Below are 10,520 nucleotides of genomic sequence, written 5' to 3'. Positions count from 1 at the left end.
ACAGGTTTAGGAGTTGCAGAATAGGGGAGCTGTTCGAAGCCAAGACAGTGAAGGAGGTTACCAAGAGTGCCTATCTAAGCAGTGACTAAATCTGAGTAAAGACAAAATAAAGCCAAGGGGCACCAGGCTGGCTCAGTGAGCAGAGCATGCGACTTATCTCGGGGTTGTGAATTCTAGCCCCACATTGGGTGTGGAGATTACTTAAAATCTTTAGGAAAAAAATAAATAAAGCTAGACAGCTTTGTCATGCAGCAGTACAGGCAACAACAATTTAGTGTGGAGTTTGAAAGCAAATGTTAAAAGTAAACAGAAGTCCAGGAGATTACCCCACTTGTTACATGAGGTGAAGACGGCAGGAGCACAGAATGTTTGTACATTAGGGACAGAATTCCACTGCAGACAAAGAATTCCTGACTCAGAGGGTTCATGTTTCGTGTAAAGAATGGCTGACCTGAAATTTGGAGGGATGACGGAAAATGAGACTGCAACTAACCTATAACAAACACACTATTAAAACAATGTTTCACAGATGATGTGCTCTGGAACACTAGCTCCAGAGGTATACTTTTTTTTTTCATTGTTTATTTTTGAGAGACAGAGCATGAGTGGGGGAAGAGCAGAGAGAGAGGGAGACACAGAATCCAAAGCAGTCTCCAGGCTCTGAGCTGTCAGCACAGAGCCCGACACGGGGCTTGAACCCACGAACTGTGAGATCTTGACTTGCGCCGAAGTCGGGCGTTTAACCAACTGAGCCGCCCAGGCACCCCTCCAAAGGTGTACTTTTGAAAAAAGAGAAAAGCACCACATGGCCAATTGAGGTAAAAACAGTTTTCCTCTGTTCCCTCCACCCCACCACACACACATGAAGTCTATTAGGAATACCTAATGTATAGTATATTCTTATATTGTGAATATATTTGACCTTGGGATTCTTTTTCAAAAACATTTACTATGACCTTGGGGACATAGAGTTCTGCAGGATTCATTTTGGAAAACATTACTGAAGAGCCCTTTTGGCTCCAGCAAAGCAGCCCTATGTCCGTTAAGAAGAATGAGAATCCGGGGAGCCTGGGTGGTGTAGTCAGTTGAGCATTGGCGTCTTGGTTTCAACTCAGGTCATGAGTTCACTGTTTTCGTGGGTTTGAGTCCTGTGTTGGGCTCTGCGCTGGCAGTGCAGAGCCTGCTTGGGATGCTCACTCCCTCTCGCTCTACTCCTCCCCCACTCAAGCTGTCTCTGTCTCTCTCAGGATAAATAAGTCAATTAAAAAAAAAATTTTTTTTTTAAAGCATGAGAATCCAAGGAAAAGAGGTCTTAGGTTTTATGGGGCAAAGAAAACAGACCTTTAAGTCAGAATAAATTCTTATGTGGTTTAAGAGTACCCTCTTTGCTCAAGTGGTGGGACACCAGCAAAGGTCACTGACAACGTTGAAAGATTATATCATTTAGGCAGGTTTACAATCAGAGCCACGGTGATGTCTGTTGTGTTCACAGAGTAGCCAACCTCAACGTGTGGAGCTAGACTCAATGTAAGCAAAGAAGGTGGATGCCCGTGGTGGGGACCCTGCCAGCAGGATGTGATCAGGAACCCAGTAGAGGTTTCATGGGAGACTGAAGGCCGGAGCCTCTAGTTTGCTGTTCTCACTTATTGCCTGTTACCCTTGCAGGATTTCACAGATGGTAAAAGATCCAGAGTGTTCAAAATATTGTTAAAAACTAGAGGTGCCTTGGAGAAAGTCAAGAAGAAAGGTAAGATCCAACTAAACCCAAGTACTCCTTTCAATTCTTTTTAGACTTTATATAGATATAAATATATAAGGAATATAATAAATATATAGAATAATTTATAATTCTAAATTCCGAATTTTAGCATTATAAGGAGCAGGAAGATTTTTTATTCCAATCTCTAATGTTACAGAGGAGGAAACCAAAGGTATAGTAAATGTCTCACCCATAGTTAGTGGCTGGGTTGGGACTCTGTGGGTCCCCAGGTACGAGGGCAGGGATCCTTCCACCACACTTAATTGGAAATTCAGGAAATTCATATTCTGTGCATGAGAAATACCAAGTGCTTAAAGTAATAAAACCAGTACAGTTAACTAAACCAATTAATTTGTTGCAGAAGAGAGGGGAAAACGTTTTCAAAATACGAAAGAAGATTGCAAAGAAAGAGAACAGAAAAAAAAAACAACTAATGAGGACAAAATCACACAGGCCTAAGGAGATTATTAGCATCTGGAAGAGACCAAAAGAGTAATGAAAGGTATTTTTTTTTTAATAGGGAAGAAAAGCAGAGAATTAATGGAAACCCTTTATGATTATAAGAACAAAATGATTAGGGATAAAACACAAACATGTTTCAGACTGAATGTAATTCACTGCCTTACTCTTTACCAAGCAAGTTTGCGGGGGAGGTTTTCATCAACTTAACAAGGGCAGTTTGGAGTGATTAAATAACTACAGATCCAGAAACTTTTAGGTATAATTGACAAAATAAAGGACAGTTTGTTATCAGAAATTTTTTTTAACGTTAAAAAAAATTTTTTTAATGTTTATTTGTTTTTGAGAAAGAGACAGAGCATGAGCGAGGAGGGGCAGAGAGAGAGGGAGACACAGAATCCGAAGCAGTCTCCAGGCTCTGAACTGTCAGCTCAGAGCCCCAATGTGAGGCTTGGACTGATGAGCTGTGAGATCATGACCTGAGCCGAAGTTGGATGCTTAACTGACTGAGCCACCCAGGTGCCCCTGTCATCAGAAGTTTTAAAATGAAATGGAACGGAGCATCTGGGTGGCCCAGTACGTTGAGCGTCTGACTTTGGCTCAGGCCATGATCTCATGGTTCATGAATTAGAGCCCCACATTGGCCTTGCTGCTGTCAGCATAGAGCCCTCTTTGGATCCTCTGTCTTCCTTTCTCTCTGCCCCTCCCTGACTCTTTCTCTCTCTCTCAAAATAAATAAAAAATAACAGCCTCCACATTACATCCTTAACTTACAAACACTCATGCTGGTGAGTGCTAGCTGGGTCATCTGACCATTGAATAGTAGTAGAATATGCCACCCCCAAATATGCCACTTTGGCATAAGGAAAGCAATGGAAAGGAAGCAGATACAAGTTTCCTGCCTTCCCCCCATTTGCCTAAAAGCAGGACGTCAATTTCCAAAGCTGTGCCTCGGAAATCGCCCATTGGTTTCTACCGATGCCTACTTATCAGGAAGGACAAAAGTTAATCCAGAGACAACGTTAGACTCTAGCGGCCTGGAGACAGCACCAGAGAAATCTACATAACGAACATTACTAACTAGCCTTTACTCATCGTTAGAGTACCTTCCTCAGTTTGCCTCCCTTATCACCTTCCCCCACCCCCAAGCTCCTTATAAAAGCTAAAGGACTTGTTCTGAGCCCAAGGCAGTCCAGACCTTTCCTGAAACGACGGAACGGTGAAAACCACCATGGTGAGTAAGTGAGTGGCGGAGAGGTGGGTGGAGGGGTGCAATGACTCACAATTTCATTTTGAAGAGGGGCAATTTGGGTCAGGAAAAATTGAGGCAGAAAAAGGAACGTTATGCACGGTCCAATTCCATGACTTATATGCCGGTCAATCTTGGATCTAACCTTGTGTAGCCTCCAAAGGAGGAAGGGTCAGAGCTGTGGAGTGCAATTCCAGTTCTCCCAGTCCGGAGAGCAGGGGAGATCCGGATGCTGTTAAAGGATGCACAGAGCTGCCGACGCTCCCGGAGCAATCTGCTCCTCCTGCCCGCAGGCGGCACTGTGGGGGCCGAGTTCAGGCGCAGGAAAGGCAACATTTCCCGGATGCCTTGCGTATCTCCAGGGCGACGGCCGCCGCTGGGGCAGGCGCCGCCCCCAGAGGTCGACGGCCCAGCCTTCCTGGTGGCAGTGTGCGGGGTGGGTGGGGATGGGGGCTGCCGCAGTGACTGGGCATCAGGAAGGGGCAGCTGGTGCCGGACGGAAGCGAGACTCCGGCTGGAACCAGCCTGGGGTGTTGGATCACGCAGATGCTTTAGGTGCAGCATCAGGTGTGAGCCGTGACATCTCGGCCGGGCAGAGAGGTTGGCCCTCGGTCCCAGGGTGGCCTGCTGGTGCGGTTCCGGCCAGTAGGAGGCGCCCTCCGAGAAAGTCGGACGGTGGAATCTGCAGCCCTGGCCCAGCCCTCCAACCTGAGCTTGTGTTGTGGGATCCGGAGAGGGCCGTGCAGACAAATCCGTGCGCTCAGCCCTGAACTGAGTTCCTTGAAGCAGAGACTGATTTTTTTCTCTTCTTACCCATCCAGTGTATGGCCCCAGTGGGCGCTCTCCGAACGCTTGTTGAATCAATCAATGAATTAATGAACGTAGAGCCCTACACATAGCTACTGAATCTACAGTCAGCCCTGGGCTGAGTGTTCTAGTTTCCCTGAAGCTGAGTTTGCGTGTTGGTGAGGTGCAAAATAGGAGAAAGAACAGAGGAAATGATGGCTGAGAAAAGGAAAGAAGCCCTACAGGGGGACGGGGGGACGTATGATAGATAGTACAACTCTAAATTGCAGTGATAGGGACCGTCACTCTAGTAGTTCTTAAGAAAATGGTAATGATGGTCCTAAGTCTTATTTTAGTTTCAAGGTTTTCAAAGACCCCCGGGGTGACAGTAACTCAATTTCCGATACTTAGCCTAATTTGAAACAATGTTTCCCAAGAAACATGGCAATTAATTTCTTACTGCCTTTTTCACTAATGCAAAAAAGAAAGAAAGAAAAAAAAAGTATTAAAAATAGAATCCTTAGTGATTGTAATCTAACTCACTCATTTTATGGGTGAGTAAAGCGAGTTACAGAGATTGAAGTGACTTCCTCCACGTGACAGATAATACGACTTTGGTTTCCTGAGTTCCAGTTCTATGCCTGCCTGCCTTCCTTCCTTCCTTCCTTCCTTCCTTCCTTCCTTCCTTCCTTCCCTTCAACAAATACCTGTTAGGACTTGTTTCCTTTAACAAATATTAATAAAATTCACAATACTGCTTCTCTTGGGTTGTGACTGCCTAATTAGCTTCTGTTCCACATTTTCCAGGTTATCAGACATATCCAGCTTTCAGACATTTTCCTTGTTCCCCTTTGTCACCTTCTTCTAGGTAAAGTGACTATCTGATTTTATGGTGCTAAAGGTAATTGGTGTTCTGACACTTGTAAAGTGTTCTTGGGCCAAATAATCAGTGTTCAGTTTAAATTTCATTTTAGTGGAGCAACACAGTACCAAATGTAGAAACCTCTGCAGATGTAACTTTCTGTATTTCTTTCTCATAAACGCATGAGTGTTTGAATCACAGAAAATGTTGAAGGCAGTTCTGTGCATACTTCATCACGCACTACCACGTTGACATGACTGTGTCCTGTGGTATGTGCTCAAATGTTCATTTAATTGATTCAAAGTACTCATTTCAAGTTGTGTTTCTCCAGTTACAAATGAGTGTCTATGGCATTTCCAATGACTGCTTTATGAGTCGCCCTACGACACACAGATCCTTCTTCTAAAACGAGAACCTATGTATTCAATATTCTACCTCTGCCGGGGGCAAATCTGGTTTGGGTGAAGTATAGGTTAACTTGCAGAAAAAGGACAGCAAAATCGTTGCAAGCCGTGCCTGTCGTACATATTGAAAAGTGTGGCTTCTCAAGATCCACGAACTCCTTATCTGAGACGAACAAAGGTAGAAGGTGTCTAAATATTTCTGATGAGGACAGGCGTGGAGCCATCCTGCGACAAAGGCAAGTGTGTTTGTGGGGCCAGGCGGCAGGGTCCTTTGATGATGTAGTCGTCTGTTTCTGAGCACAGGAGGAAGATCTGGATGAGCATCCGAAGGAAACCTTCACGCATGTTATAAAGAATATCTATGAGACTGATCTTTCTAGGCATGATGGGGCTTTGTTGAAAAATTGAGAGTAATTCATGAAATCAAAGACTAAGCAAGTCTCAGCAATTCATTCCTTCTTTATGTTTGCTGACTGGCCAGGCTTTCATGAGATGGCAACCTTCTTTATCAGTAGGATTTCCTGACCTACCCATCCAATGACTTTTGAAGTCACATATATTTATTTTGAAGCCACTTCCTGTTGAAGATTCAGCAGCGAATCAGAAAGTCTTCCACATAGGAGTGAAAGAGTGTAACTGTATGGGAAAATCATTCCGTTTCTCCATTCTCTTAGAATTTTCAGGCAGGGAGAAGAGAAAACCTCCCGCAATTTTACTATTTGCAAAACATGTCATAACTCCTTTATTCTTTGAGAGTGACTTACATGGGGGGAAAACACCCTCCTTCCTGCTGGATCAGAACGAGGAAGGATGTGGCCCTAAGAACTGCTCAGCCAACACATGGAAGCAGAACTGAGAGACAGGGAAACCTCTTCCTGTTAACATCGTTTGAGCCCTGGCGTGACCTGTGCCTGAACTAATACTACCCCTGGCTCCTCAGTTATGTGAACCAGAAACATTTACTTCTTGTTTAAAATGTTTCAGGTTGAGTTTTCTTTTACAAAATAAAGAATCCTAATTGGGGCACCTGGGTGGCTCCGTCCGGTAAGCCTCAGACTTCGGCTTAGGTCACAATCTCATGGTTCATGAGTTCGAGCCCCGCGTCAGGATCGGCACTGACAGCTCAGAGTCTATGGCCTGCTTAGATTCTGTATCTCCCTCTCTCTCTGCCACTCCCCTACTCACACTCTCTTTCTCAAATAAATAAATAAATAAATAAAACGTTAAAGAAATAAAGACATAGAGATAGCTAACAGAAGGGGGGAGTTTGCAAGTAATAGAGACTAAAGTCTGGAATTGGCTGCTTAGAGAAAGTTAGAATGGAGAAAAGCAATGAGTGTTTTGGTCTGAGAAGTTGACAGTCTTCGTTAATAGTAACTGTCACCTGTTGAATCTTGGGGCTCCGACCGTGTACATACTAGCATGTAGCACTGTGGACTTGGCAGGTAGAAAAAAATATTCAGGTGTGGCAGCTTGCTTGTTTCAGCCCTCGGTACATTTCTAGAAAAAAGAGACAGCTTCAGGCTGTCAGGACCTTCATAACTTTCAAGAATGCAGGACAGTTGCTTTATAGAATGTCCCCCAGTTTGAGTGTGCCTGATGAGTCTTCAGGATTAAGTTAAGGTTATTTCCCTTCAGAGGGATGGACAAGAAGTGATGCTGTGTTCTCATCACATCTTGTTGGGTAGCACAGGATTTCAATTTGTTCTGTTACTGATGATGTTCACCTTAATCAGTTGACCCAGGTCGTGTCTGCCAGACTTCTCCACTGTGAAGTTGCTTTTTTTCTTCTCTGTGATTATTAACTATGCGGTGATTTCGTGGGGATGTATTTGAAGCCATGTAAATATCCCATTCCTCATCGAATTCTCCATTGATTAAGGTATAAATTTTATATCTCTGTGGCCCATAGGTTCTTTTATTCTTATTTTATCCAGTGGTTTATAATTCCTTTCTGTCAGTATTTATTTTAATGCTCCAATTTTCCCAAGTTTGGCCCACAAGGGGGGCCCTACACAGGCTTCTTTCTGTGTCTTTTTGACATGTTCCCATCATTCCTGAGCAACTTCCTTTGTTCTCTGGCACAGTTATTCCAGGCTCATCTTCCGTTTTTCCCTGTCCTAGTGCTGGAGCTGACATTTCAACAGGGATCCTTGGTTCCTTTTAGTGGGCAGTGGATCAGAAGCCAAGATCTGCCACCAGCAGTGTTCATTGTTACTCTGGGGCCCTCTCAGTGCCTAGAGTGAGGACGTACATACACATAACACATACATGTTTACATTTACACACTTCCCTTTCTCTTTTTAAAAAATGACTCCCCAGCAATACTGCCAATTTCAATCCAACACCACAGGGTCCATTCAAGTTTGTCCCTTCCCATATTTGTAACTCTGTCTCCGACAATGAGAAGCCTTGCTCCCACTGTCCTTAATATAGTTATGTAACTGACCGATCCCCTTGTATGTAACCCATCTCACCTGGCCACTGCCACTCCCTGCCCTTAGCAGATGCCCTCCTTGCCCCACTGTGGGTGTGACACTGAGCTCTGGACTGACCTCCCCCCACCCTTGAATCCACCGCTGGTGTGGATGCCCACCACACCATTAAATGGCTCCACTTAATGATTTTGGAACTGAATTGTTCAGGAAAGGAAGAGAAAGAGGAAGGAAAGGAAAAGGTGGTGACACAGTTCACGGAAAGGGTTTAGTTGACAAAACGAATCGGTGTAGAAGCAGAAAAGATCAAAAGGAGATCATGTAATATGCAAGAGGATATATGACTGAAATTAACCCCAAAAGTGAGTCTATAGAGTTATAGATTTGGGAATCGTTTAAATAAATGTGATCTAATGCTATAGTATTAGGAGTAGTTCACTGAGATCATAAACATCAACGGCAAAGTGTGACAGCCATGGCTGAGGTTTGGAAATCACACCCAGTCAAAGGGCAGCACCAGAAAGAAAAGCAGTCCTGTGCGTTTGCCCAGCACTGAGATGGCCAGGTACTGTCCTGCCCTCGGGAGACTCACAGTCTAGTGGGCAGAAAGAGGAGTAAACGGGCAGATATAGTGAAGTGGAAAAAGCGTCAGGCTAGAGGGAAACCAGCAGTGTGAGGATAACACACAGGAAGGTCACTTGACCCAACCTGGAGGGACCGGGGAAGCGGTCCTGGAGAAACAGTCATCTCAGCTGAGTCCCGACAACCGACGAGTGGGTGGCTGCTGCCCGAGTAGACTAGAAGCTGATAGAAGCGCAGACTGGACAGGCTAACAGAGCCAGGGAGGAAAGGAACGCGCATTTTCGACAAAGCGGTCCACGTGTGGTCTATGAAAGAAGGCAGATTCCGGTCCCTGGAAGGAGGCAGTGTAGACTCAACCTCAGACCGCGGCGCTCCCTCGCCGGCCCCGCCGGCCCCGCCCCCCGCCGGCCCCGGCCCCGCCCCCGCCCCTCCTCCGACCCCGCCCCGACCGCGCTGTCTCCTGGCATCTGCTGCCTAAGCTGCAGCCAGTCATTTCCTCCGCTCCTTCCTGGCACCGTGTTGTCCAGCTTCTTAGAGAACGGTTGGAACGGCCTGTTCTGAACACAACAGTCCTAATACTTGGGTTAGAGGCTACCATCTGCGCATGCCTGCCAGCGTTTCTCCTGGGGTAGTATCTCCCCTACTACCACAAAATGTTACCACCCCGGGCTTTTTCGTCACGTGACAGGTGTACCAAAACAGGCGCCTCAAATCCAAGTAAAGGTTACATCCTTGGAGTGCTGACCGTTTTATTTTCCCTTCCCGGCACCACAGGGTCGTCAGGGGGTTAGGTTTTTGTTTGTATTTCCTCTCGCCCGGTATCTTGTGCCTTTCGTGAAACATGGGAATTCTAGCACCACTGAATGTGCTTTTGGACGTAAAGTTGGAGGAAACTAATCCACCTCTCGGTGACCTCTCTTCAGACGGTGATAGTCCCAAACCAGTCGCGATACCCCAGACTGAAATGGGCAAGAGCCACTTGCTCTTTGCGGATCCAGGGGAAAGGAGACAGAAAAGACAGTTAACTCCCATGCTGGTGAGCTTGTGGATTTGAAGAGATCAGAGCGTGGCTGTTTTGGGGCAATCACACTGGCTTTTCAGACGCTGTACTGAGATTATACAAATCCCTTCTCTTAGTCTCCTTGGTATGGGGGGGTCGGGGAATGGAAGTGACTGAACTAGAAAAGGGCTCATTGCTCTTCTAGAAAGGAATAAGAGATGTTGGTTTATTCACTGTTTGATTTATACAGCTGATATAAAAAAACAGGACAAAAACCCTAAGAGGTGACCAAGATGTCATCTCTGTCCCCCAGATAAATAAATAAACTTGGGGGGGGGGATAAAGGCCTGGGAAGCCATTCTTTAAAAAAAAATAAATATAAGTTTCTGCTTTTATAGAATGAGCCTTATCCCAAAGTCTCCCTTTGACACCAGTCATAAGCTGAAAATGTGACTGTAACATAGTTGAGAGGATCCGAGGCATCTGGTTCCACTTCCTCTCTGTTCTTTATGGGGAATCTGCCCAAGTCCTGGCATCCTTATTTTGATTGCCTTATACCTTGGTATATCATGTATTCAGGGTCAATGCCAATAATAATCTGGGGACGAAATTAACAACCTCCCTGAAGTTCAAGAAGTCACTTTCTCCTCCACAAGATGCTTTGGAGAAGGTCAGATAGCCATAGTCCGTAGGACACAGATTTTCAAAGTCGGAATTCAAAGGCAAGGGAAGAGTTCTGTGCAAAGACTGGCCGAGCAACCACTCAGGTTACTTAAGCCTATGAGGATACGCATAGATTCATCTCCAGAGTTGCACGCGCAGGGATTCTACCCAGAGACCCTGCGCACAAAACCTACAGCAACCTGGATCAAAAGGTAGCAGCTTAAAATACTGTGTCTTGCTGGTGTTTCAGGGCCATTGGCAAAAAATCATTGAAAAATACAAAACTGTACAAAACAAAAACCAAACTTTTCTCTCTCAAGT

The 10,520-nt window shown here is 45.3% G+C and overlaps 1 long non-coding RNA gene across 1 annotated transcript; it reads left to right on the top strand.

The window, feature by feature from the left end:
- The first annotated feature begins 601 nt into the window (after positions 1–601).
- Positions 602–2,973, top strand: LOC128775874 (uncharacterized). The gene is made up of 2 exons (XR_008420815.1): positions 602–1,747; positions 2,121–2,973. It is a non-coding gene; the product is annotated as an uncharacterized LOC128775874 (long non-coding RNA).
- Positions 2,974–10,520: the final 7,547 nt, after the last annotated feature.

The sequence above is a fragment of the Panthera pardus genome, unplaced genomic scaffold (assembly GCF_024362965.1).
Source record: "Panthera pardus isolate Hobbes unplaced genomic scaffold, ASM2436296v1 HiC_scaffold_9, whole genome shotgun sequence".
NCBI lineage: Eukaryota > Metazoa > Chordata > Mammalia > Carnivora > Felidae > Panthera > Panthera pardus.
This window is presented reverse-complemented; position numbering and strand designations above follow the sequence as displayed.